This window comes from Lactuca virosa, chromosome 4 (genome assembly GCF_052849685.1).
Source record: "Lactuca virosa cultivar CGN04683 chromosome 4, Lactuca_virosa_CGN04683_v6, whole genome shotgun sequence".
NCBI classification, from domain to species: Eukaryota; Viridiplantae; Streptophyta; class Magnoliopsida; order Asterales; family Asteraceae; genus Lactuca; species Lactuca virosa.
In genome coordinates, this window is record NC_136429.1 from 525,869,634 (window position 1) to 525,876,409 (window position 6,776).

A 6,776-nucleotide genomic window follows, 5' to 3' on the forward strand; every position below is an offset into this window, starting at 1 on the left:
CAGTTTGAGCGAGAGTTTCTGGATCTCCGACGGAATATTGAGACTGTGGCGGAGATCACTGCCAAGTTCCGGGAGAGGGCTTTGTAGGTACCGCAATATGCAGTAGATGAGGAAATGAAGAAGGTGAGATATCAGGTTATGCTGTGGGATGATATCAGGGAGTTTGTAAGTATTTCCGGGTGTGAGACCCTGAATGATTGGATTTATAGATCCGGGAGCTGAAGACCGATTCAGAGCACCTTGGGAAGAGGGGATCAGATCAGGTGCGTACAGTGGAGGGTCCCGGGAAGAGACCCAAGACTACTGAACATGATTGATTATATCAGCGAGGATTGTCCTCAGGGGGAAAGTCCGTTATGTGTCTCTGCAACCGATGACCCACAAGGGGGCCGTATGTTCGATGAGAAGGAAGAAACAGTGAGTGCACCTGTTTCGGCTATTTTGCGGATCTATGGTAGTTGTGAGGGTAGGGCAAGAGTCTAGTAGAGAGGAGCCGGTCATTGCAGTGTCAGCTAGGGTAGGCCCGTGCTCCAGCAGATGGTTTAACGAGTATGTTATCTGTTGCGGTCCTCTCAGTTGTATCAATTTTCTTGTTGCTTGGAATTTTATTTTGATTTGAGTAAGCGTTATCTTTGGGTTATTGCTCTGTTATCATTGGGATATATCTTCAAGGATTGTTTTATGGCATTTGCATGCCATGAATCATTATTGGTTTAATGAAGGGTTATTTCTCTTATAGCGGGTTTGGAGTGTTAGGTTTTATCTTGGTTTGTAGTCAAGATCGGTTCGGGGGCATTGCGAGGAAGGCTTATGGTCAAAATTCAGCGGGTTAGTTATCCAGTATCGCCAGGATTCGATGGTCTTTGCATTGGTGCACAGATTGGCTTTTGAGGGTGCCTAGGGGAGCGGTCTGTTGATGCAGTTTAGATTTGAGCATTTGTCCTTGGGAATTCAAGATTGTAGTGTGATATCATTTTGAGCATCCGAGGTTATGAGTAATGTTGGGATTCGGGAAGTGTTCAGCTGGTCTTCAGGGGTTGTTTGTTCTTCGGAAGTGACAGTGGAGCTTTATATTCACCTGGGTTGCAGTTAGTCAGAATCTAACAATTCTTTGGTATCGGAAGTGGGATAAGATCCGTCGGTTCAAGGCAAGGGTTATAGTTTTAGTCGCCAATGTAAGAGATCAGGGAGTTGGTATATCATAGTGGGAGGTGTTCTGGATTATCAGGTAGGTTGAGATTTCAAGGGTATCCGTCAGGATTTCAGGAACCGGGTGATCAATGAATTTGCCTAGTAATGGAACGCTAGTATTGTTCAACGCAGGGTATGGTCGGTACATGCCAGTTGAGAAAGATGGACCAGAAATCCATAGGGATTAAAAGGTGGGAAACATTCGTCGAGACCAAGTGGGGGAGAGTTAAGTGGCTGTTAGGATTTGTAACATCCGGTTTACCAGGTATATTGTTTTGAGTATTTAATTCAAGGACTTTGGAGGGACTCGACGAGTCGGTGCCTCAACTCGTCGAGTAGGGTCGCGACTTGGTGACGTGGTTAATGAATAGACTCGACGAGTCGGAGAGATGACTCGCCGAGTCAGCGCTGTTGACAGAAACCCTAATTCTCTCGGGCCTGGGCCTATTTAAAGGCTCTTAAGGCCTCCTATTGCGGCTACCTTTCAGAAGAGAGAACCCTAAACGAGTCCTTAGTGTTTTGGGCAAGATAGAGAGCCATTTTGAGCTTCTTGGTGGATGGTTTGCAAGAAAGAAGGAGGTTTCAAGCTAAAGGGGCCAGAGGAGGTTGTAGATCCGCGATTTACAACCTAGGAGCATCAGTTGGAGGTATCAATTCAGACCCCTTTTCTTCCCTAATTGTGTAGATCTTCCTTTTGAGGATTAGGGCTTGTATTATCTTCTTGGTGGGGTTTTTATTGCATCAAACCCCTCTTGTGAGCTGGAAGCATAAATCTGGACCTTGTAAGGTCCAGAAAGTCAGAAAGTAGAAAGTCATTGTTGTGCGACCATGGGGTTTGGAGGTTAGGAAGCTTTAATGGAATCTAAATGGCATATTGAGCGAAATATGCCATGCATGGACATCAAGATCGGACCTTTACGTGACTTTTGGGTGCTAGAAGGCCAGATCTATAAGTTAGAGAAACAGATCTGACCTCAGAAGGTCAAATGAGTGTTGCCATGGAGGAAACTCGCCGAGTCCATGAGAGGACTCGACGAGTCAAATCATGTTGCCCCGCGATTCGTGATCAGTGGAAACCCGTCGAGTGAGAGGCTAACTCGACGAGTCGAGTGGGGCCTTAGGAGGAGTCTGAGGACACACATGGACTCGCCGAGTCACCTGAGTGCACTCGGCGAGTCTGGTCAAAGTTAGACCGTTGACTGAAGTTGATTTTAGTTGACCTTAGGGTTTGGTCAAACTGATTCAAGAGAGTCTATGGAGGGGTAGAATGGTCTTCTACCCATTCTTTAGAGATGAGGATATGAAGAGAGTATTGATTAGAGATATTATCATTTTGATAGGCGGAGGCTAGATTGGGGATATCGAGCTCGAGAGTTTACTAGACATCATCGAGGTGAGTCTTCTCACTATACATTACCTAGAGTGGTAACTATGTGCAGACCGGATGGTCTTATGTGTTATGTGTATGTTTGAGTTTATGTACATTGTGATATATGTATGCTATGTGTTATATAGACCGGACCGGAGGGTCCAACGATTTAGACCGGACCAAAGGGTCCAACGATTTAGACCAGACCGGAGGGTCCAACGAGCTAGACCGGACTGGAGGGTCCAACAAGCTACGGGACTGGAGGGTCCCGCTGAGACACATTGACCGGAGGGTCATACCGAGTTATAGCCTCGAGTGGCTTATGTGCTGTATGTGGTATATTGGGGAACTCACTAAGCATTTATGCTTACCGTGTTATGTGATATGTGTTTCAGGTACCAGCGAGGGTAGCGGGAAGGCGCCGACATGATTTGTACACACTGGCAGAAGATTATGTGTTGAGATTCTGTGATATGTTTTATTGTGATGACATTGATACATGAGATTTTGAGAATATTATATGAGTTTTATTAGGTTTGAAAAATGAAAAATTGTTTTAAAATTTACGTCGTTACAAGTTGGTATCAGAGCCTTGGTTTGAGGGATTCGGATGCACCTTCGGGCGTATCTGAACTCAAACTGAGGATTTGAGGAAATTTTTATAAAAGAAACAATTTTTCTAAAAGAGTAAAAGATTTTTGAGAAAATCAGAACGGAGCAGTGTGTACGATCAGCCAGCGCCCGAACGGTGATTTCCTAAAATACCCTTACATTATGTGTTATGAGATATTATGTGATATGCTATGCATGCTAGAGATAGGCTAGGTATTTCATATTTTCGGACTAGAGTGACCTGATCTGTGATGCCTTAGCCTAGGAGTTGCTGTTATATGCGATGTGCCTTCGAGTATGTGCTGAGTATGAGTATCCAGCATGAATCCTTTTAGAGAGGGATCTGAGTAGAGGAGTAATCTGGGAGAGATACCTAGATGAGCATTTGAGGAGTCTACTGAGAGAGTAGTCAGATGCCCGCGTGGGTAAAGTTGCTTGAGTTCGGTGATATCCTTTGAGTATGAGGAGAGCAAGTGGGTAGAGTGGTTTTACATGTTGGTAGAGATTATTCGATGCCCGGATGCTGCTTGCTTCATGCTTTGTGGAACTCTTGATGATGAGAGTCAGCTACTAAGTGAATATGACGATATTCAGGAGGTAGATGGCTGGCATCATAAGGAGTTCTTCAGCAGTTGATGGCGGAGAAGTGTGAGAACCTAGGAAGAGCCTAGGAAAGGGTGACCCTAGTCAGATGAGTACGCTGACAGAGTAGAGCATTTCGCAGAGGAGCGAACACGCGTGACGGAAATTGGTGATTGAGAAGGTTGAGCAGCTACTTAGGAACTTGGGGATGGTCCATGTAGAAAGTATGGGTAGATGTGGCAGGTAGTACGCGCCCGTACTACTGACAGCAGAGGACCCATACTCGATACAGGGAACATTCCGGAGGTTTTAAGTAGCAGATCGAGAGGTGATTTCATGGTTCGAGTACCATGATTTGTAGCAGAACGAGAGGTGATTTCATGGTTCGAGTACCATGATTTGTAGCAGATTGAGAGGTGATTTCATGGTTCGAGTACCATGATTTGCAGCGGATCGAGAGGTGATGTCATGGTTCGAGTATCATGATTCGTAGTGGATTGAGAAGAGAGAACATGGTTCGAGTACCATGATTCGTAGCGGATTGAGAAGAGAGAATATGGTTCGAGTACCATGATTGTAGCGGATTGAGAAGAGATAACGTGGTTCGGGTACCATGATTCATAGCAGATCGAGAGATGGCCACATGGTTCGAGTACCATGACTCGTGGCAGTTAGTGCTTCTGGTTTACCAGTTAATCTGTTGTGATTGGTTAGACTGAGATCATATGTGAAAGAATATGGGGCCAGAGGTCCATGTTGAATGAGTTTCAATGAAGCATCCCTTATGAGGGAAGCCGAGATGATTCCAAGGTATTTTGGTGAGATGTCAGACGAAGTCGCAAGGCTCAAGGATGAGTAAAGATGGCGTTTATGGAGGATTGCTGCATGAGTTGAGCAATCAAACGATAGCGGAGATGTCACCTTCTGTGACCTGGGTGGTATTATTTCCGTTTCCTGTGGGAAACGTAAGAGGTGTTGAGATTTCGGTTTCTGAGCTTGGGGGTAGAACCCTGAGGGTTAGCATTGATGGCGACCCTCCATCAGAGTATTTGGGCAGTATGTCTGCCGAGAGGTAATGTTAGAGCATAAGCAGATTGTCAGTGGGGACTGAGATGGTTAAGGACAAGGATACACCCTATATAAGCATAGTAGGGCATATATTAGCCGCAGAGGCAGACGATCAAGAAGAGGATATTAGGGTGGTGGCTCTTATTGTCTATGATGAGTATCGAGTGTGGTAATGAGGTCTCCGCTCTTATTACAACCCACGTGATGGAACGTTGGTTGAGGAGTCGAGAATGAGGAGTATGATAGTTCATTATTTTTAGATTAAGAGTCAGAGTTACTACTGGACAGTTGAGATGTCCGGTAATGGGATGGTATGAGATTCTATATGATTAGAGTCAATCATGATAAGAAGTTTCTGAGGATTTCATCTGAGATTCGGGGTATTTGGAGTTGCGGGGTCTCTATCGGGAAGACCACCGAGCATTGCGTAGTACCTTCCAAGAGTAAGTGTGATGTTCCTGGTGGAAACAGTCTGTGGAATAGATTATTGGCGCGCCAATTGGTGATGGTTCGAACCCTGAGTGGGGGAGAACCGGGTATTTTATTAAGAGGATCAGAGATTTGTTCAAGAGAGGTTAGGGAGCTGGATAGAGACATGCACTATGGATTCATGAGACCAGAGTTACTGGTGGTCAAGGCGAGGGCAGATATAGATAATGCATGTTGTACGTGTTAAGGAAAGGATGAGTGTCTCCACGGCAGGTGGCTGTCGGTCGAAGACCGTGTGTGGTATGAAGATTAGTGGTGAATCCTGAAGGAACGCATTGTTGTATCTGTGTACGATGCGGTAAGTAGGAGATCAGTGGTTGAGACAGGACATCATGAGGTTCTGTGATGGTGTACCGAGGAATCCGAGTATGATGTTCTAAATTTCAGATTATTTTGAGACTTGAGTTATGGGATGACGAGTGGTGTATCAGGTGCCTACGGTTCCAGTGGGAGCCCTTTCAGCTAATTGACATCAAGCGGGATTATTCGAGAATGTGGATTGCAGCAGGGAAAGGTGTTTTGTTATGGCGGATGTCGTCAGAAATAGCAATGCATAATTTGGGTAAGTGTGTACACCTATGATTGGTCCGCAGGGCATGAGTTAATGATCGCAGTGTGGCGTCGACCTGAGGATAAGATTGTAAAGTGGTAAGAGCAAGGGCGGTGATGCTACGGGGAACCGTAGTACTCACTATTCAGCAAGAGGTTGTGGTGATGCTACGGGGATCCGTAGTACTCACTATTCAGTGAGAGATTGTGGTGATGCTACGGGGAGCCGTAGTACTCACTATTCAGCGAGAGGTTGTGGTGATGCTACGGGGAGCCGTAGTACTCACTATTCAGTGAGAGATTGTGGTGATGCTACGGGGACGGGGAGCCGTAGTACTCACTATTCAGTGAGAGATTGTGGTGATGCTACGGGGAGCCGTAGTACTCACTATTCAATGAGAGGTTGTGGTGATGGTACGGGGAGCCGTAGTACTCACTAATCAGTGAGAGGTTGTGGTGATGCTATGGGGAGCCGTAGTACTCCCTATTCAGTGAGAGGTTGTGGTGATGCTACGGGGAGCGGTAGTACTCCCTATTCAGTGAGAGGTTGTGGTGATGCTACGGGGAGCCGTAGTACTCACTATTCAGTGAGAGGTTGGGGTGATGCTACGGGGAGACGTAGTACTCACTATTCAGTGAGAGGTTGGGGTGATGCTACGGGGAGACGTAGTACTCACTATTCAGTGAGGGGTTGTGGTGATGCTACGGGGAGCCGTAGTACTCATTAATCAGTGAGAGGTTGTTGTGATGCTGCGGGGAGCCGTAGTACTCACTATTCAGTGAGAGGTAGTTGTGATACTGCGGGGAGCCGTAGTACCCACTAGTCAGCAAGAGAATGTTGTGACGAAGTACTCTCTGATCAGAGCGTGACGCAGAAGAGTTTTAGGCTTGGGTAGCCCTAATATTTGAGTTTGTG